Source organism: Protopterus annectens, chromosome 8.part0 (assembly GCF_019279795.1).
Source record: "Protopterus annectens isolate FY-2018-M chromosome 8.part0, PAN1.0, whole genome shotgun sequence".
In the NCBI taxonomy this organism is placed as follows: Eukaryota; Metazoa; Chordata; order Ceratodontiformes; family Protopteridae; genus Protopterus; species Protopterus annectens.
The window spans coordinates 1,929,353,210-1,929,375,620 of NC_056741.1; the positions used below are offsets into that span (position 1 = coordinate 1,929,353,210).

Here is a 22,411-nt window from a genome sequence, read left to right on the forward strand (position 1 = left end):
CTGTACATAAGACAAGGGATAGATCTCTTAAACATGGGAAGCAATAAAAAACCAAAATCCTAAGGCAAAGATCTAAGTGCAACTATGGAATAAGTCATATAGAATCTGCACCAAGTTTACAACAATTTTCTACTTTATTGCCCCCCCTCCTGCAGAGTCCTCTGACCAAGACATGACTGGCATACCACTGGCTTGCACGTAAAACAGATTATTAAATAATCCATCATGTAAGAAAGTTAAGTATGGATCTCATATATCATAGGCAATACTTCACCCCCCTCAAAAAAAAAAAAAAAAGAGACAGAGAGAGAAAAGAAAGACAGTAGGTGCGATCTACAATTTACTGCAAAGATCCTTGGAGATACCAAATACTTTGGGTGGTTTTGGAGACCAGCACATAAAACACCCAAATGCCTTTCACAATGAATAGTACACCATGAATGGATAGACCTATGTAACAACGCACCATGCCTGCCCAAGGTGAGGCTTGCAAAACATACGCAAGTGGGCAGTGGCACCTGAGGAGTGCAGGTAATGTAATTAATTACTTGTGCAAAGTAGTAAAGTATTCTCCTAGCACTATACGACAACATCACTACAGTTGTCTTCAGGCTGGCATTATTTCCCACCTCTGTTGCAACAAGGGGGCATATCTTATTCCATTGCCGTATCAGGCTACCCAATCCATGAAGCAATCTACAACTCAACAGAGAAACAATGAGATACACAGCTGTAAACATACAGATTGCTTCAGTCTGTGACTACACACATTCATACATAGTTTATGTGTACACCAGACCACAAACCTTGTTGAAAAACACCAGAAAACTACAAAATGTATTCCTGTAACTTGCTGCTATTGTTGCTGGAACACAGATGCTCTGTACTTCATTTGAAAAGTGCAGCCTGTTCTTCTAGAAAAGGCAGTAGAGTGCTTTGCAACATAGCTGAGTACTAACACCAGTCATGGCGATCCAGTCTATGATGAGCTATAAATGACACCCAGTATGTATGAATGGATAAAGAGCTGTGAGCCTAGTCAAAATTGTATGGACAACATGTTCTACTCCTGTCCAAAACCATTCTGCAATGATGTAATGTTTATTTCATATGTTTGTAAATACAAACATGGTGGAATGGAAACACACTGAAACACAGGTCATTTTGTGTGTGTGTGTGTGTGTGTGTGTGTGTGTGTGTGTGTGTGTGTGTGTGTGTGTGTGTGTGTGTTTGCAAGTATGTATATGATGGGCTGTGCAGCCTAATTTACCCCCCCCCAAGAATCCTTGTTTGAAGTTTTCTATAAGTGGGGTGACTAGACTACCATACTGTGCACCCATCAGATCTCAACTGGTGGCCCACATCGGGCAGCACAACGTATGTATATGATTTAATAAGCATGCTGCTCATTACACTGTACAACTTAAGTATCGCCATGTACATAACTGTCTTCATAAATCATGCCCTATGGTGTTTCATATGGGATTTGCCATGCTTCTGACACACATAATAAGTGGCCATATCTATGAAGTCCCCCTGTTTTATGTTTTCCAAGTAAAACATTTTTTTGTCCTTAAAACCTTATCTAAGTCTTCAAGTCCAAAGGTGCTGCTATGCATAATACTACAAATCTAGCAGAAAACACTACAAAACTAGCTTTTCTGGAGGAACAGTACAGCTCTCAGAGAAGATACTGTTAGGTGATCAAATGGTGCCCTTTACATAGAATGTGGAAATGCATTATTGGAGATATTTATGTTTTATTAAAAGGCCTAAGTGGAAGTAAATGTGGGTATGCGGACCAGATGTGGCATGCTGTAGTCTTTGCTTCACTGCAGAGAAGCACTGGACTGTAATCAATGGTGATTGTATTTTACACAGATTCTGAATGCCACCATAACTAGCTGATTAAAGTTTGTAATGCTATAGGAAACAAAGAACAACAGTTTCTACACATAAACTTAAGATTGAAATAGTCATACAGCAGCTAAACACAAGTTCTTAATGTTGACAATTTTGTTTTAAAGTTGTGAATTTCCTGGCTGATTTTAGGTCATACTGTTTTCACAATCTTTATTTAGTATGAGGCCTCACACACAGACACTGCAAAATGCTTTAGCCTACTTGATAATGGGTTCCCAGGCAAGGCACAATACACACCATTCCATTGGGATATACCAGAGGCTAGCAAAACCACTTAACATTACTGGACTGCCTGACATACTTCTGAAAAAGTGAGTCAGATGTCTAGATAATACACCATGGGTGTGGCAAATCAAGAAAGATTGTACTTTCTGTTGACATTTAGCAGCTGAGAGTTTATACATCTTACATTACCTGACAGGTTGTCTTTTTAAAGTAAACATCTTGATGATAAGTGAGACTGAAGTGAAACTGCATAATGAACTGTAATGTTACTAAAAGTGCAAATCATGTGATTTTTACTTTGTAATCAGTCTGTATCTGAAGAAAACACAATGATGAAGTTAGGCCACATTATTAATCAAAATGCTTAAAGACCTGCAAGTTTGACAGATGCTTTGAATTCTACAGTCCATATCAGCCAAGGCAAATGCTGTCCTGTTGTCCTTTATCACCTACCCAGATTCTATTCTATCTGATCTTCAGAAAAAGAATCAATTTGGTCTGCAAAAACATAGGCATCATTTCAACCAGGTGCTGCCAGTATAGCATACTGTTTTCATGTCTTTTGTTTCGACCTATGTCATACACATACATGCATTATTTCTTTATTTTTTAAATATTTATTACTTCTTAAGTGGACTGGTCCAAGACCTCTTTACAGCCACAACCTGATCCAATAAACAATGAGAAATAAGAGATTCATATTACTAAATAAAACAAATGCAGGTACATATATAGATCCGATTTTATATAGAAGAATGACCTTAAAACACAGTTGTACAGCAATGGAACTTGGAATGGCCACATAATAGTTATTAAAAGCATAATGTATAGTTCTTATGAATATGACAGCTATAGATTATAAAATGTGTTCAGTGGCTGGAATACTTTCAGTTGGTATATGTTTGATTTACTATGGGCACACTGGGCTGTTAATCAGGATGCATATTTTTGAATACAAATTAGCATTTACTGCATAATTTGTTTTAACTGTTGTTCTGGCCAAGTTAAGACCATACTCTTCCTGCTAAAACCATTCTTGTTTTGTATATGATGTAGGCTCTACATATGGCATATGATTTACTGGTTAATTCATTTTCAAAATCATTCATATTTACTTCAACTCTAATAAAATTATATTAATACAGCAACACAAATGGTAATATAGTGTTCATTAGACATATCTTTGTGTCTATATGTCACAGAAGATTATTACTGTGTTTGTATACTAAATAATAAAATATAAGTAGGCATATATATATATATATATATATATATATATATATATATATATATATATATATATATATATGTACACACACACACACACACACACACGCACACACACACACACATGTACGTATATAGCATTTGTGTATGTGTGTGAAGCCCCAATATAAGACATTAGGATGAAACTATAGAGTTGTACTGTTTCCTTCTTAGATTGGTAGGGGGAGTTTTATCCCCCCCACCCCCACCCCAGTCTTGAAATACTTTCCAAGGCCTTTTTCTTGTGTAAACTACTCCTCTGGAGAGAAAGATATATAGAGATTTTTTTGTTTTTGTTTTTCCCAAAGACACTTGTTCTTTTCTCTTTGTCATTTGGCTGAATGTTGTGTCCTGGAGCCAAGTCTGAACCTCCTGACTGAACCTAACCTTATTGCAAGGTCTACAACAGGGCCTGTATACACTGTTTGCAAGGATATTTGACCCTGTAGAACTTTTCTGATTTCTTCTAGGTGGCTGGCAAGGAGATGTGTTTGAAGGACATATGCTCAAATGTATTCTTACATGCTTGGAACACTTGGGAAAGCACCATGGTTTTTATGTCATCCATACCCAAGAGCTCCAATAGTATAAATCTCTTCAGAACCCTGTTTGAATTGTTTGCTTGTCAGTGTCAAGGCTTTGCTAAATGAAACATCTCCTAGTGTTTGACTTGATGAAATGTTTTCAACTTTGGTGTCATATCCCTAAGTGGCAGACAGTTATGCTGAATAGGTTAGCTCCTCCATGTCTGAATATGAATCCAAAGTGTCAGAAGGAGATGAATACTTTTCTTTTAGCTGGTGTAACTAGTCTCAAGGCTGAGGGTAAGGATACCTCTGCATTTACCCTGTGACAAGTGGCCATATACTCCCTGATGAACTGCACATAAACAAGGTGGAAGTCAGGTAGGTTTCTGCACTGCAGGTAGCTAGTCCTTGGACACACATCTCTACAGTAACAGGATGGACAGGTCATTTCTGCTGTTTTTGAATTTCTCCAATAAGTGCTGAGACAGATGGGCCTTGTAGAAACTGTTTCTGTTTTGCAGACTGAAAGTGCATAGGGAAAATATCTGCCATGGGTGCGTGGAAAATGGGAAATGTCTGTCAAGGATCCTGCAGTAACCTCTTCTGATGCCCACTTAGGAATGAAATGAATTATCCCACTGCCTGTCTCTGAAGGAGCTAATCACAAGAGGCTGTGTGATCTGGGACTGGGCAATGCAATGCCCATTTGAGGCTGTCACCCTCAGACCTCTGCAGGACTAGTGGGGTCACTGTGCTCTTCTGCCAGTGCCAGAAGTTTATGTTCTAAGAAGGAACAGAGCCTGTGTGGACCAAACAGAGAAGGGTCTTTTAAATAATGTAGTACATTGTTCACTGGATGAAACTTGGTGAGCCTTTTCTGGACAGAAATGGAGGACAAATGATACTCCATGGGTAGAATTCAACTTTGGCAGGTACACTCATTAGCGACTCTTCCTGGGGATGGCATCAACCTTGGAAAATACCTGCCAAAATAAGCTAGACTTTATAAAATGCAGCAAAAACAATACAAACAAAATACTATACGGAAATTTTGAAAAGGGTTTCTGAAATGGCATACTTATCACCCAATGAAACGCAGAAGGAAGACATGATAAGCCATATCTTTGACCAATCATGTTCTGCAGTTAAAAAAGAACTGAAGGTACAGTACCGTGACCTGCCCTTTTAGCCAGACATTATACCAGTCTCTTCTGTGCGGATACAGTTTAGCTCCATTCTGAGTGTGACAATAAGCAAATAAGTGAAATTGGGCCCAAAGGGTAGAATCCAGCTGTAGTTAACTCCAATATAGCAATGATCTTTATGGTAAACATCTGTGCAACAGCTTTGTACACCATTACTGAATGAAGAATTACTTATTATCCATACGGTATACATGCCATAGTATGACTTTTTTCTTGTTATACATTTTCTGTTTTTAATGTTTTCACTCTAGTTTTATTTAAACTTAAGCAGTAAAACTGATTAAAAAACAAATATTACAATTCAGTTCAGAGAATAAGCTAGTAAAACACATCAGGCCACACTTTCATAGAGAATAAATTATCTATTGCAAAAAGAGAAATGCCTGCTACAGATATTACAGATATTTTGCTGTTGGTCACTGCAATATTTAATCAACCATCCCAAACAATGAAAAATCTTGTATGTTACACAGAATAGCTAAGGACAGGTACATAAAGAAGCAACAGCATTATGGAGAAAGAGAGGGCGAATCACAATAAATAGTAAGGAAATGGTAGAAAGATACATTTAAATGTTATACAAGTGGAGATACAAGAAACAAAAGCAATAGCACCACAGGCCAGTGACACTCTGGTCAATAAATTAGCAGGCAAGTAAATAAACAGGGTGGTATTATGTATGGTAAAAATTAAGTACAATCTGTGAGCTGTTAAATTACACACATCCACAGTACAGATTCTAATTAGGACATTTACAGTCATTTTTAAAAACTCTTTGTAAATAATGCTACTTTCAGACGAAAGTCTGTATTACAGAGAAAGTTACAGGAAAAATTAAGATACTGCTAGGCATTTTGACAGTCCATATAAAAACAACACAGTCCATATAAATCCATCTAAAAACAACACAGCTGTTGGCATTCCAGAATCCTGGAAACTAGGGCTAATTCTTCTACAAGATGAAAAAAAAAAACATCTACTACTCACAGAAAACTCCACTCAAATGATGTCTACACCACCACCACCCCCACTACCACCAACATGAAGTGCTTTCCCAGCCATAAAGCGACTTCAAAACTGCCGCACAAAAGAAAGTCTGATTTAAATACAACTATTAGTGTCCATGCAGCTGCTCTGAACACTAGCTTGGCTTTTTGTGAATTTCACATTATTTTCTTTTGATATATAAATCACTTCATCAGTAACAACAGATGGGAAAGACTGAAAAAGAAAGCTAAATAATTTGTCAGATTGCTGAGTCTAGCTACATTGTAAATAATAGTTTTTAAGTTATGGCATTGACTGTATTGGTCTACTTATGTGTACATTACCAATTATAAATGACCAGCTTCATACCTAATCAAGAAAATGAGTCTGAACAAAGCACTAAATAAGATATGCTTTCAAGACCATTGTTTGAATGAACTTTATTATTTTTTTAAGAGACTGCCTTTAACAAAGTCAAAGGATGTCACTGCAACACAGAATGAAGTTCTTGCCAGAGAAGGTAGAAAAACAAAAGAAAACTTGATACTTTCTTAGCAAGTCATTGGAGACATATATTACCATAGTAGATGTTCTTCTCAACATACTATATTTTGTATCCCCATAAAATTATACTAAACAAAAGAAAACTATACTGTATACAACACAATCACATCAGCATGGCAGCACCCCAATCAGATCATTTAGTTCGACAAATCAGAAAAATAAGAATAACCTAGAACAATGTAAGGGCACTGGTTACCAGTGCTGCCGAAAAATCAGAAAATTAGGAGTATATGCTTTGTCATTATTTTGTGGTTGCCCTTAAACTCTAAAGTAATAAGAATCACTTAAGATGTTCTTTCATATCACTGTTGCAGTACTACTTCCTGAAGAGAAGTGACAAGAAGAGCTCAACGTCTGCCAGTGTACCAAAGCCTTTGGATTTTATAGGCATCGTACATCACACGTATGGTTCCTGCACAGGGCATAAAGAAAATGTATAGACACAAACACCCAGAGCTTCTTTCCAGTCCAAACGCCATTATCGAACATCAGTCTGAACACCTGTCTCCTGTGCCGGTTACTAAGCTGTCTTCAGATAGTTTTCCTGTTGGGGTTTCATCTCTATTTTTCTCAATATTTGTTGTTACTTGTTGTGAAGGCTGTCAGCCTAGCCAGAGAGAATTTTATAGATAATTCTATCATTTGTAAATATTAATGTAAGACACAGGCTTGTTGTCTTAAATGGAAAAAAAAAAACTGCTATTAGATGTGGAACTGAAAAAAATGAAACAACAGTGCTCTCTACTGACCACGTAAAACATGTTGTGACCCTTTAATCTAAAGTCGGCTCCAGCCAGTCTAGGTGAAGACATTCTTTCTATTGTTTTAAACAAGAGTTAAATTGCTAGATTTAAACATCCAAATGTAATTTTATTGCTCTGCTTCCTGACCAGCTGCAAGATAACACAAGGAGATGTTAAGAATATAAATGTAGTTTCTGTTAGCCTGGGAAGCCAGGGAAGTATGAAGAATGATTTAATGGGAACCAGGAATGTGATTTTAAAAACATAGAGAATCAGAAAACTTTAAGCATTTTTGTCTGACCATCCAACTTATCAGCACTCTGCCTGTTTCTATATGCAAGTTATCTTAGACTTGTGTTTTCTCCTAGAAATAGCTAGAAACAATAGCCTAAGTGTTTTTCTGTGATGTCAGAACTGTACTACTGAATTATTTTAAGTATTTCTCTGTGATCTCTGAACTCTTGACTAGCACTGTGTAGTAAGAAGTATTGTCTTGTGTTTTTAGTATTTATTATTAAATATTTTTAAACCTTACAACTATGGCTGTTGTGCAGAGATAATTTAAGCTCTAGAGTACAGTGCATATTTATAGTGATTACTGTACCAAGTCACTCTAATAAGCCTTGACTGTTTAGTTATACTACCAATTGGATAATAATATTGCACAGTCATAATTAGACACCCTTTTAAGGGTCTTTCAGTAGCTGATAAATATTAGCTGGGTGGTGGCAGTGATTTCTACCATATTGTCTGGGCAAAAGGGGCACAGCTGGAGAACCTGTGTCAGCCTTTCCCAGGAGTGTCTGTGTGGTTGTATAAACGTATCTCAAAGTGTGTGTGTGTCAGCTACTTGGGCAGGGACACGAAGCACTGGGTGGACAGAGAGGGTGCTGGAGGTTTTACTTGCCCAGCTGGCTGAGATCTGGACCTTATAGCTGTGCCAGTGGGGAGTCTTATTGGGGACCTGGAGAGCAAGGGAGCGACCTGCCCCAGACTGACTGTGATCTCTGTGTGTTCTTAAGGGAAATTGCACTTTACTGTGTGTATTTGTTATCCTTTCCTCCTATATGAGACTCCCCTCACTGGTGTTAGTGGTGAGGATTGAGGCTCCTTGATTGCTGGGCTAGGGCACGGGCATCACACTTGTGTCAGATTTCCCATAAAGACTGTCATGACCAATGTCTTTTTTTCCTAGGTGTTTCCATGACCATATGCAGTGCTCTATCTGTCAAGCGTTTGTCCCTAACACCCTCCCTAGTTGTTTATCTTCTCTCTACATATACCTCAAGGACCAAAATCGGAAAATGTTGGTTCAGGGTGCTATGGCAGAATCCTCTTGTCCCAAGGGACAGAAGAAGGCCAAAAAGTCTAGGTCTGATCTGGCTGCTCTCCCGCGTTTGGTGGCTATTTCTCTAGAAGCTACTGAATGCCCTGAAGTATGTCCAGTGCTTGTCCTCTGCCATGACCCTGTCGAGCCTGGCATGGATTCAAGTTCTTGTACATCCTCTGAGGCTTTTCAAACATCTGCTTTGGACGTTGAGGGGGAACCATGGTTGTTTTTTTTTCTGAGTGGCTGAGGGGGATTCCTCAAATCTTAGTCTGGGAAGACATTCCTACTATGATCACTAAATCCTACCAAGGGACTGAGCTGCCAAGGGTTGTTAGTGTGGACATCCCAAGAAAAAAACAAAACATCAAGCCTATTACCTATTTTGCTGAAGATCCCCAATGTGATTAGCAGGATTTTACTCAAGGCTTGTTTAATGCCTTGATGGCCTTGAAGCTTCCTCAAGGGTTGTCGGTCCCTGCTCCTTCCTTGTCTTAAGAGGACAAGGAGAACTGGATTCTTAAGATGAGAACCTAGATTCTGGGGAGGAATCTTTTGCATACTCATCTCAAATTCCTTCTCCTCTGGACTATGGTTTGAAGGAAGAGAATTCTTTGAGCATGGAATCCCCCTTGTAAGAATTATGCTTTGGGGATACTATTGCTTGTATGATAGAGTGCTTTAAATGGGACTGCTCCCAGGTCTCTGACATCCAAAAGAGATACTATGAGCTTCTACAAATGGAGTCTCCTAAGCCATCTGCAGTTGTTCCTCCTGTTTTGGCAGCACTTTTGGACACCTTCTCTGCTTCCTCTGTAGCTCCAGCCTCTCAACCCCCAGCGCCTAAGAAACCTAACTGGTTCTGCAAGGTATCGGTAGACTGCAAGTTCTTGTTTAAATGTTATTCTGCTGACCCTTCTGTAGTTTCAGTATGAACTGATAAGGCTTCAAACTTTTGCCTTTTTCTGAACTCCTTCCTTCTGATAAGGATAGAAAAGCTATAGAAGGGTTGGTTAAAATGTATATACTGTTACCACCTTGTCATTTTGGGCTATTAATTACCAAACCCACATGATGAAGTATGTGTTTCAGTTCTCCTTTCTCAGGTAGCTAAGGGTTATGTCTGATCTGCCTGATTCTGAAGGGAAAGCTTCAGGTCTTCCCCTGCTTGGATCCACTTCCCAGGTCACGCACCACTCCCTAAAATGCAGTTATGATGCTGCTGATACCTCTTCAAGAGCTGCTGCTTTTGGTTCTGTGATGAGATATTACTCTGGGTTTCCTCTTCAGGCCTTGCCTGATGATTTAAGCCAAACTTATGGATGCTCCTCTGTATAATAAAAATTGTTTTTGGGACAGCTGCTGCTGACCTTGTAAAATACCTCCACAATTAAGGTAAGGCCATGCAGGAACTCAAGCATATTTTTTGTCTCCCCTATACCCAAATTTCAGAGGAATTACCCTTCTAAATATGCCTTTGTAGGAAAATTTGTCAACCTCCTAAAAGTAAGAAGGGGTCCAAGCATATTCCTCCTGCTAAGTCCACTCAAAACTCTTACTTCAAACAATGCTTCCTGTCAGGACAAGCCTGTTTCTATTTGACATACTGCCTCCTCTTCCCCTTGGCCAGGTCCTGCTGTCTCTCCACCTTTCTCTGTCTCTCCAAAATTGGCAACAGACCACCTCAGACGCCTAGATGCTGTGTATCATATGGCAGGGGTATTTCATGACTTGCAAATCTCTTCTCCCCTTTCAGGCATTCCTCAGCCTCCTCCAAACCAACTCTCTCTTTTCCTAGAGGTTTCGTAGTCCCTTTTGGATCAGGTCACTATTCAAAATGTTCCACCCATCCAATTGAAAAGAGGTTTGTACTCCAGGATGTTTTCATTCCTTAGAAGGAGAGGACATGGAGACCAATTCTGCCCCCCCCCCCCCCAACACTTTTCTCAAGGTCTCTTCTTTCAGGATGTTGTCTCTTCAGACTTTGTTTCCTCTTCTTCCCCCTAGACTTTCCTGGTCTTCTCTAGACCTCAAGCATGCCTATCTTCACATCTCTAGTCAACCTCTGTTCAGGAAATTTTTACATTTCTCTGTTTCTTCCTCTCATTTTCAATTCTCCGCTTTGAACTTTCTACTGCCCCAAGGGCATTCACTAAATGCCTTGCTTTTGTCTTTGCCTTTTGCAGGCTTCAAGGGATAAGATTTTCCCTTAACTAGATTCAGACACCCTCTCCCAGCAGTCTTCTTCAGAATCTCCATTTTACCACTTGTCTTCACCATCAATCTCCAGAAGTCTGTGCTTATATCCTCTCAGGATCAAATTTTTCTCAGTTGCAGGATTCAGACTATTTCCATGTTGCTCTCTCTTCCTGCTCCCAAGGTTTTATCTCTGGCAACCTTCTTCCTCTGTCCTCTCTCACAGTAAGGGAATTTCTCTGAATCATGGGTTTTATGGCCTCCACCATTCCCATGCTTCCTCTTGCCAGACTCCATAGAAAGAGGCTTCAATGATACCTCAAGTCAGTATGGCTTCAACATTACTACCCCCAGAGCTACTTGTTCCTTGGCTTCCTTGTCTCAAACTTGAGCTCCAGTGGTAGATTTAGCAAATTTCTCTCAATCTGGGTCTCTGGCCTCTTCATCAGTGGTAAGACCATATCAATTTAAAAGAGATGAGGGCACTGCTTCTGGCTCTACAGGCCATTTATTCCCTTTTTTCCCTCATCCCACTAAAAATCTGCATGGGCAATACCACCATGATCAGTAAGCAGGGGAGTACAAGATCTTATCTTCTTTGCAGGCTTGCTCTTCAGGCCTGGGATATGGCCATCAGTTATCAAGTGACTTTTCAGGCAGTTTACATTCCTTCAGAGCACAATCTTGGGGCAGACTTTCTGAGCAAGTAAAAAACACAGGCTCACAAATGGATGCTTCTCAGAGATGTGGTTCTGGACATAGTCCATCAGTGGGGTACTCATCAGGTAGATTTTGTGCCTCCCTTCTGAACAGACAACTTTCTCTACTCTGATCAAGAATACCAAGTCCTCTAAATTGGAATGTGGATGTGCTGTCTTTTCCTTGGAAGGGAATGTTTCCGTATGCATTTACTCCTCTTCCTCTTCTGCAAAGAGATATAAACAAGATCAAGCGGACTTTCCCAAAATGTTGTTCGTGATCCTTTTGGCCAAATAGCACTGGGTCCCTCCTTCTTTGCCCCTTTTCAGATGAAAATCACCACAAGTTACCTCACTGGGTGAGTCTTATAGGTTCATAGGTTGGTACTAGGCTATTGTCCCTAGGGCCTATACAAGGCTAGCCATAACAATTACCTGGATATTTCTTCCCACAATATTTACTTCCCTGGACCCCTGTCTAGCAGGGCAACTGACATGACCCCCGGGGTGAATTTCCTATCTCCCATCCAATCATCAAGGTTCCTTTTGAAGAGGGTCAAGGAGGCGCTCTGCTTGACATGTATGGGCAGTCTATTCCAGAGTATGGGGAGTCTCTGGGTCAGGACCTATCCCTCCAGCATGTTTTGTTTATTGTGATGACAAGGTTTAGATCCCTGGGGCGTGTGGCTCTGAGGGATTGGGATTTCTTTAAGTGGAGCATGTCCAACAGCTCAGGGTTTGACATGGCCTTGTGTGTTCACACAAGCCAAGGGATCTCTTATCCACCTTCACCTGTCCACTCTTCAAATAACACTGTGGATGATAGGATTTTGATCCCTTTTAGGCACCTCTTTTCGAAGGACATGCTTTGGGTTCTGCAGGAGGCTAGTAAACCTACTACCAGAAAACCATACATGTTTAAATGGAAAATATTTTCTCTTTGGTGCCTCTCTCACCATCAGGATCCTTCTCAGTAGGGGTTCCTCTGGTTCTCTTATTTGTGTTATCTGTTCCATGCTGCCTTGGCATATGTTTCAATTAAAACTTTTCAGTTATCTCTGCTTGTCTTCCCTTGAAATCTCCATTGTCCTTCTGGTTTGAGGTCAAGGAATTTCTGAAAGTTGTCCTTCATATCAGGTCCCTGAGAAAGCTTGTTCCTCCTTCTTAGGACCTCAATTTTGTTCTTGAAAAATTGACTCGGGCTCCTTTTGAGCCTGCCTCTTCAGCTTCCTTACAACCTTGTACTTTCAAGACTGTTCTGCTTTTGGCTCTCAGGATGTCTGAGCTTCAGGTTCTCATGGCTATTCCTCTTTTCTTAGTTTTTCACAGAAACAGGCTGCGTCTTTGTGTTAAACCTTCTAATATGCCCGAGATGGTCAAGGAGTCGTCCCTTAATCAGTCAATTCATCTTCTGTTCCTTTTTTCTTCTCATCCCTTTTTTTTTCCTTCTCCACAGTCTACCAGTGAGAAGCTTCTCCACACCTTGGATTTACATAGACAGCTCAGATATCATTTGGATAAAACTAAAGTTATTGGCAAATCTGAACAGCTTTTTGGGGGGGGGTTTCATCTCAGGATTTTTGGTTTCGTAGCTTCTAAGCAAACTATCTCCTCTTGGATTTCTAAGGCCATTTCTTTTTCCTATTTCTTTCATGGAAAATCTCCATCTTCGTCAATTAGAGCGCATTTTGCTAGGGCAGTTTCCTCCTTTGGTGCTTTTAACAAGGGTTTGGATACTAGTTCTATCCTTGAGTCTGCTACTTGGTCCACTGTTAATACTTGCACTAAAGCATTGCAAGTTGGATGCTATTGCCAGTACAGGTTTTGCCAGGGCTATCCCACATGGGTTTGTAAAAGGCTCTTCTGTGCCTTCCCCCTCCCAGGCTTCCTCTTGATCTCTTGTATTATTATTATTGCATTTTAATATATTGAATAATATTTGTATTGCACATTATTATTAATTATTTAATATATTGAATATTTGTATTGCACATTATTATTAATTATTTAATATATTGAATAATATTTGTATTGCACATTATTATTAATTATTTAATATATTGAATAATATTTGTATTGCACATTAATTATTTAATATATTGAATAATATTTGTATTGTACATTATTATTATTTAATATATTGAATAATATTTGTATTGCACATTATTAATTATTTAATATATTGAATAATATTTGTATTGCACATTATTATTAATTATTTAATATATTGAATAATATTTGTATTGCACATTATTATTAATTATTTAATATATTGAATAATATTTGTATTGCACATTATTATTATTTAATATATTGAATAATATTTGTATTGCACATTATTAATTATTTAATATATTGAATAATATTTGTATTGTACATTATTATTAATGATTGTATCTCCCTTAGGTAAAGAATACTGCAACAGTGAAGAAAACAGTAAAAGTCTTACCGTAGCAATAGATGTCCTTCTCTTCACTGTTGCAGTATTCAGTCCCTCCCTCATTCCTCCCTCTGTTTTGGCTTTTGCCCCTGTTTTTTGTTACCTTCCTGGACAAGGGGGCTTGCTTCCTTTCCCTTCTTTACTTTTTTCTTCTGGATGTGCATGTTCTACATTATCCTTGGGGTATTTTGTTCTTGCTAGGGCAATACAGTTCTGAGTATTTGCAGCTGTACATCACCTTTATGCCCTATGCCCTACATGGGGAGCATGCATGTGATGTGCAACACCTATAAAATTCAAAGGCTTTAATAGCGTACTAGCTGGATACTGTACTATCCTTGGCAGGAGATCCTTTCAGTGAAGAATACTGCAACACTGAAGAGAAGGACATCTACTGTTATAGTAACATTTTACACAACCGTACTTTTCTTATTTAATGACTGCCTTTTTTGACCCTTGTACATTGTCAGTTTTTAATTAACTTTGAATGTTTCACTTTCAAGCAAGTATTATTTAACGTTTCTTAGTATGATGTTTCCCAAATTTATCATCTTATTTTGAAAAAGAAATTGGGACTACTGTATATCAAAATCTGCAAGCAGATTGATTTTTGGCTGCTTTATTTGTTAAATCATCTGTGCTGTTCTGGCAAAACATAATCAAATCATATGTTTTCCTACATCTTCTGCCATCTTCAATGAGAATAAACAGAGTGCCCTGACAGACAACAGTAACCCTTGTACTAGTCATTTGGCCTGCTTGGGCCTTCATGTCAGCCACAGTAATAAGCCTCACTGCCACAGCAACATTTACAACTGATGACTAGATGTCCTAGGCCGTCAGGGAACGTCTGCAAAAAGGTCAAGTTCAGAGCAAAGAAATTATCTGATTCTTCCACCTGCTAATGAATCATGCAGCTGCTACCTGCTCAGTCTCCATGGAGATGGGGGTGGGGTACATTCTTTGACAGGCATTTGTGTGTGAGGTCTTGGCCGCCATAAGATAACTGATATACAGCACAAAAATATGTGATTAAGAATTATGAATGGATTCAGTTTCCAGTTATCTTACCTAGCTATGGCTGGGACTGAATTACTACTTTAAAACCCCAGTGAATACAAAGTACACTGATACACCGATTAAAAGCAAAATCCTAAAACTGGATTATCTGACAACAACCATACAGTGGAAATATGTCTATGTGTTTTATTTAAATCAGTTGTCCGAGGTAATTTTGCAGCTAAGAAAAACTGGATACAACCACACTGCTACGGCTATAAACCTGAGGATTTAATTATTCCTATGTGAGCCTGACTGGATCACACAGCATATAAAAATATAAAAGAAAGGTGGCATTCTGCAGTTATCAGAATGGTTCCTTTGTGTTTAATCTACAAAAACCAGCTTAAGCAGGTCACACTTTTAAACAGATCAAGAGCCAACTGCAGTTTTGTTCTAAATCAACAGAAAGGAATTCCTAAGCACTTACAGGTGCCTCAAGTTTCTGACAGAACTGTGTTTGTGAAAGAGACCGCATTAAGTAAACAAAGCATTATTTCATTCTACTACGTCTCATGTGGTTAAATGTGGCACTCCAGGAGTTTGTGCAGAAAATACTTTTAAATACTAGATAAACACAGAAATTTTAGTGGGTACTCTACCAAGAATCGGTGTTTGTCTTTTAGCAATCTAATTACTGCCTTTCTTTTTATTTTTTTATTGAAGCTTTAATAATGATGCTCCATCCTCAAACACGAAAGGTACAATGAATGAGTAAGACAGTCTTGAGTCAGTGAGGCTCTATTAAGAGTCCAGCCCTACAAAGATTGGTTAGAATATATCTTTGTACAGTGTGTGCGTGTGTGTGTGTGTGTGTGTGTGTGTGTGTGTGTGTGTGTGTGTGTGTGTGTGTGTGTGTGTGTGTGTGTGTGTGTGTGTGTGTAGGCGCACGTGTGTGTGTGTGTGTGTGTGTGTGTGTGTGTGTGTGTGTGTGTGTGTGTGTGTGTGTGAGTGAGAGAGACATACAGTCTTACATCGCACAAAAAGACACAGAGTCATAGCAGAAAGTTTAGAACAAAGAAACCCTGTCAAATGATTTTGAAACCACTTTTGAGGTCTTGCACTGTTGTACTATTAAAAGAAATAAGCACTGATGGTAAAATACAGAAACACAGCAACTTTTCTAATAAAGACTGTATCTAACATTCTCTGTACATCTGAAATCGTATCTAACATTCTCTGTACATCTGAAATCTTAACACAATATGAAAAATACAGACAGTGATCAGAAGCCTGTAAGATCTGGTTATCTTTTCAATTTACAATTACAGCAGAGAGTTGATTATCTGAAATAATTGTGACTTAGGGTAGTTTGGATAATCAAATATGCATTGAACTGGATAAAAACTTCTAAAATCTTATTTTATCTGCATGCAGGGAATACAAGTTTCAACAATTCAGCGATTGCAGTGGACAATAAAATATATTTTTCACATATGAGTCAGTTACAAGCTCAAAAGCCACACACAAATGAACACGTATAATGCTTACATATTCAGACTTTATGATTTTTCCTATCCATAAACTTTGGAACGCTACGTTCGGATAATTGATGTTTCAGATAACTGACATTCACGATTACTGTATCTATTTTTCATAAAAGCCACTGGAGTTGCATCTGAATCATCTCTCTCAAAAAAAATATTCTCATCTTTGTAGCAGTATGTTTAATGATGAGAAAAGAAGTGCTAAAATAAAGCGCAAATGCAACACTCAACATGCCATGTTCGGGTAAAAGCAAATTCCTCATCCCTGGAGCCATGTTCATATAAACAAGGATATTTAATGCTCATGGACCATGCTCGTGTAAGTGCTAGTCATACACCATATAAACTCAAGGACATTGCTTTGCTCAGCAAAGGACAAACTCCACGCCCTACAGAACATGCTCAGGTAATAATTCCATACCCTTTAAGCTATGCTCATGTAAGTGCAAACTCCACATCCTGTAAACCATGCTCACATTGTAGAAAATCCTCCACACACCCTTTGGATCATGCTCTGCTCTGGTAACTATGAATAGCATACCAAATGGACAATGTTCGGTTAAGGGCAAATGTCAATATTCAGTATCAGAGGTAACAGATTAAATCCTGTAAGTCTTTACACTTTGAAATATAAACAGCAACTGAAATAAGTGAATTCCAAAAAGTACAGTTGTGTACACTTACCATAAATCTAAATGTTCGAGTGTATTTACTGTTGCAGTCATCACACTTGGGTTATCTGCCTGCAGGTAGCCCTCAGTCGGCCCGAATACCAGAGACTTAGTATTTCTGTGTTGGTTGCTGTCACTCCAGGACTGACATCAGGTCATCAGAGGTATAAAAACAGGCAGCCGACGCCATTGCATCAGTTTTTCTTGCCCCAAATGTCAGGAGCCCTCCAATAGGGAGCTAAGCTATGGTGGTAAAATCACCACTGGTAAAAAGTAAATACCAATACCCCTGCAAGGGGTGAGTAATATACACATAGAGAAGAGAGAAAGAGAGAGAGAGAAGGGGGCTGGAGAGAGGGAAACCAGGACTGCAACAGTGAATACACTCGAACATCTACATTTATGGTAAGTGTACATAACTGCACTATGTTCTTCGTGTTTCACTGTTGCAGTCATCACACTTGGGTTGATTCCCAAAGCTGAAGAAAGGATGGAGGCAGTCAAGAAGAGTTTGGGCTGGCTAGTATGCCCTGCAGGACTGCAGCTGCAAAACTCGCCCTGGATTTGGGAAATATAGGCAGGTGGTAATGCTTGGTGAATGTGTATACAGAACTCCAGGTAGCAGCCTCCCGAATGTCCCTGGTAGGAACTCCCCTGAGGAATGCTGTAATGGAATGTGTTCTGAGCCCCTGAGGGGTTGGTTTCCCATGGTGTTTGTAGCAGAAATGGATACAGTGTGCTATCCATTTGAAAATTGTCTGTTTTGAAATGGCCTTGCCCTCTGCCCTAGTGCAAAACTGAGTAAAAACTGGTTAGATTTCCTGAAGGTCTTTGTCCTATCCAGGTAGAATCTGAGCTGTCTGTGCATGTCCAAGGAGTGCAGAATCCTTTCCCCTTTATTTTGAGGATTAGGGAAGAAGGTTGGCAAATGGATAGATTGGTTGAGAGCCACAATGGACACCACTTTAGGCATAAAGGAAGGATTAGTTCTGAGGGAGACCCTGTCAGCATGAAAAATAATGAAGGGTTCCATGGCCATAGCTGCTTGTAGCTCAGACACTTTTCTAGCTGAAGTGATGGCCAGAAGCAATGCTGTTTTCCAAGAGAGGAATTTTAAATCTGCTGATGCTGCAGGCTAAAAAAGAGGATAGTGTGAGCTTTTCCAGTATAAAGTTAAGGTCCCAAGCAGGGGTGGGTGCTCTCCTTAGTGGCCTTAAATTGTTTGCCCCTCTCAGGAACTGTTTGATGAGAGGGTGAGAGAAGAGGGGTGGCTCAGAGTTGTAATGAGCCAAGATGGCAGAGGCATGGATCTTAATGGAGGAGGAGGATAGGCCTCTGGGAGTAGATCCACTAAGTAACCCAGGATTAGAGGTAGGGAGGGCAGAGTTGTGTCCTTTCCTTTAGATTGAATCCAGGAGCAATACCTTTTTCCACTTATCAGATAGGATTTCTTTGTACTGGGTCTTCTGGCTTCAAGAATGATGTCCAGCACCTGCTTGCTTAGGCTGGTCGCTGGGGGAGAATTCAAGGAATAAGCCAGGCTGCAAGATTCAGCGTTTGCAGTTGCAGATGCAAGATCTGTCCCCCTACTGAGTGAGCAGGGTTGGGCTCTGGGGTAGGTGCCAGGGTGGCACCAGTGACAGACAGCGCAGTAGTGGGTACCAGTGCTGGGGTGGCCAGTCCAGGGTAATCAGGATTGTCCTTGGTCTGTCCTGTCTTATCTTGAGCAATATTCTTGAGAGAAGGGGCAGAGGGGAAAATGCATAGATTGAGAGATTTACCCACTGGAAGGATAAGGCATCCACTTTCCAGGCCCTGCTGTGAGGTGTCCTGGTGCAGAATTTGCTGAGATGGTGATTGCAGGGGGAGGCAAAGAGATCCACCTCTGGGATCCCCCATTTCTGAATCAGAAGGCTGAATGTGTTTGGCTATAACTGCCACTTGTGTGGGTCTAGGAGATTTCTGCTTAAGTTATCTGCCAGTGAGTTTTGTTTGCCTGGCAGGAATTGAGCTTGCAGATGGACCTGCATGTCCAAGGCCGTGTTCCACAGGACCATGGCTAGCCTGCAGAGTGGGTAAGAGTGGGATCCCCCCTGCTTGTTGATGTAATACATAACTGTGGTGTTGTCTCTTTTTATTAGCAGGGGTCCTGGTGAGAGTAGGGATCTGAAAGCCGTTAGAGCATGCTGAACAGCTAGCATCTCTTTTTGGTTGATGTGAAGATGAATTTGACTTGGATTCCAGTGGCCCTAAATGCACTTTTCGTCCAGGTTTGCCCCCCAGGCATAGTCTGATGCATCTGTGGTAAGGATCTGGGCAACGTGGGGTTGAGTAAAGCCCTGAAGCGTAGATATTTCCTGCATGAATCCCTGATAGGGATGTGCAGATAGGCTTCTTTTAAGTCTAGGGTGGCTAACCAGGCATCTTTGGCCAGCACAGGAAGAAGCTGCTGCAGGGTGAGCATTTTGAATTTTGGTACCACCAGGAAGGTGTTTAGACTGGAAAGATCTAGGATTGGGTGCCAAATGCCCTCTTTTCTGGGTACCAGGAAAAGTCTGGAATAGAACCCTTGACCTATCTGTTCCGCAGGAACAGGTTGAATTGCCCTTATAGATAGCAGAGATTGAACTTGGTTTTGTGCTTCTGCCCACTGGTTTGGAGGAAGGTCTGGGAATGCTTTTGGGGATGGCAGTGAGTGGAAGTAAAATTTGTACTCCTGGGATACAATGTTGGGGACCCATCAGTCTTTGGTGATGGAAATCCAGTTTTTTGCATGAGGGGCAAGTTTTCCTCCTAGGGGCACCAGCAGTTGGGCAGAGGTGGGGAGTGGAGTTGAGAAGTCATTGTGAATTATTTCCTAAGAGGGTGGCTTAGCACTCCCTGTTTTTGAAGTGGAGGCACTCCATTGCTTAGATCTCTGCCTACCCTGAGACTGTAGTCTGGGGGGGGTCTGTTTCCCCTGGGTCTAGTATGAGATGGCTTTGAGGAGGCTGGAAAGGACTGGAAAGGACCAATGTTTCGAGGGGCAATGCCTACTGAATCTAGGAGGCTGTACTTGCAAGAAATCTTTGACTGTCTGCATAGATTTAGCTTTTTCTTCCATCTTTTTAAGAACCTCTTCTGCTTTGGTGCCAAACAGATTGTCCTTGTTCAAAGGAGCATCTACTAATTTTGATTTGACATGGTCTGCCAAGGTCTGCTCCTTAAGCCAAGCATGCCTTCTCAGTACAGAACCAGTGACTGCTGCCCTGCAAGATGCTCCTAGGGCGTCAATGCCACATTGCAAAGTATGCTTGCTGACTTGGCTTGCAGAATGCATAAGCTCTTGTAATTCTTTATTTTCTGCACAGTCTGTAAAGGTAGCTATTTATTTGCTTAATAAGTTCCATGATATGTTGTTGGTACTTCAGCATGTGAAACTGACAATTCAAAGTCCTAATGGCGAGAATTGCAGAAGTGTATACTTTCTTACCCCATCTGTCTAAAGCTCTGGAATTCCTGTCTGAAGGGGTGGGATTCTTAGCTGTAGTTGCTGTGATACCTTTATGCCCCTGGGATATGACCTCTGGGTCAGCAGTAGAATTTTTGAAAAGGAATTTGTGAGAGTCAGGAACACTGTAGTACCTTTCTGGTTTCCTAGGAGCAGGGGGTAAAGTATCAGGAGTTAAACTGGATTCCATAAAGACATCATCCACAACATTGAGGACTGGGGGTATTGCTAAAGGCCTATGTTGTGACAAATCTAGAAATTCCCTGAGTGTCTTTTTGGACTGAGGATAGTCTTGGCATTCCCTTACGTTTTTTTTTCAGAAGATCGGTAGTCGGATGGCTTACCAAAGCCATTTTGGAATATGGAGATTGAGAACGAAAGTATTTAGTGACAATAAGGGCCTGATGATTAATAGTTCAGGCGTTGAATAAAGCACAAAACTGACAGCGAGGTATGTTGTGGTCTGGGCCTACACAGGTGACGCAGTAAGAATGGAAATCTCGGTGTGGTATTTGCTTTCCACAGGCAAGACTATTGTTAACTTTTTCTGACATTGGTTAGAGCAAGAAAAAAGGATCCCCAATGGGGTACTTAGTTTTAGAAGACTTCAGGATAATTCAGTTCGGAAATGAAAACTCAGTTAGCAGCCAACCGGCACTTGTGCGAACTGCTTCTGCTTTGGGCTCCTTGGCAAGAAAGACTGATGTAATGCCATCGGCTGCCTGTTTTTATACCCCTAATGACCTAACATCAGTCCTGGAGCAACAGCAACTGACGTAGAAATACTAAGTCTCTGGTATTCGGGACGACTGATGGCTACCTGCAGGCAGATAACCCAAGTGTGATGACTGCAACAGTGAAACACGAAGAACATCTTTCTATGACACCTTTAAAGAGTTTTTTGAATGCTAGCTTCACTTCTGCCCCTGTAACCTGACACGGAGGAGTCTTACACTGCCCCATAGCATTGCTACTTATATTACCTCTAACATCCAATGAGCCTTAGTGTAGGGAATATGCCAAAATACCACAACCACAAACTTGGTATATTCTCTCCCACGTTCAGAATTTCAGCTCTGCTCCTCTGAAGATTGTATTTAGTGCCCTCAGAATTTCAGCAAGCACACAGATTCCAAATCAAATGGACCGTGGTTGGTATCATTCATCCATCCACTGCTACTGAGTCAAATTTAACTCCTATAATAACCCTATGAAAGAGCTATGACATCCAAAGACTTAGTAGGCAAGTAGGAAACAGAAGAAAATTGACAAGCCACTTTTCCATATCACACATACATCTCATGAACATCTATGGACAATTTAATGTCACAAACTTACCCACTACATGTCCTTGAGTACCCCGAGACCTTGAGTACCCCGAGAAATCCCACAAGAACACTGGGAAGACACAGAGACTTTGCACAGATGGCACCCCTGTGAAGAGCTGAACCACAGAACTCCACACTGTGAAATGACAACCTACTCCTTGCACTTCTGTGCCCACCCCATGCACCATGCTCACATAACTGCAACTCCCGAACCCCTTGCACTATCTTGCTAAGGTAAGTGCAAGTCCCACACCCCATGCACCACCATGCTAACG

At 40.4% G+C, this 22,411-nt stretch overlaps 1 protein-coding gene across 1 annotated transcript in view; it reads right to left on the minus strand.

The window, feature by feature from the left end:
- LOC122809730 (partitioning defective 6 homolog alpha-like) overlaps positions 1-22,411 on the minus strand; it is a 504,909-nt gene that overhangs the window by 308,921 nt on the left and 173,577 nt on the right. The window lies entirely within an intron of this gene.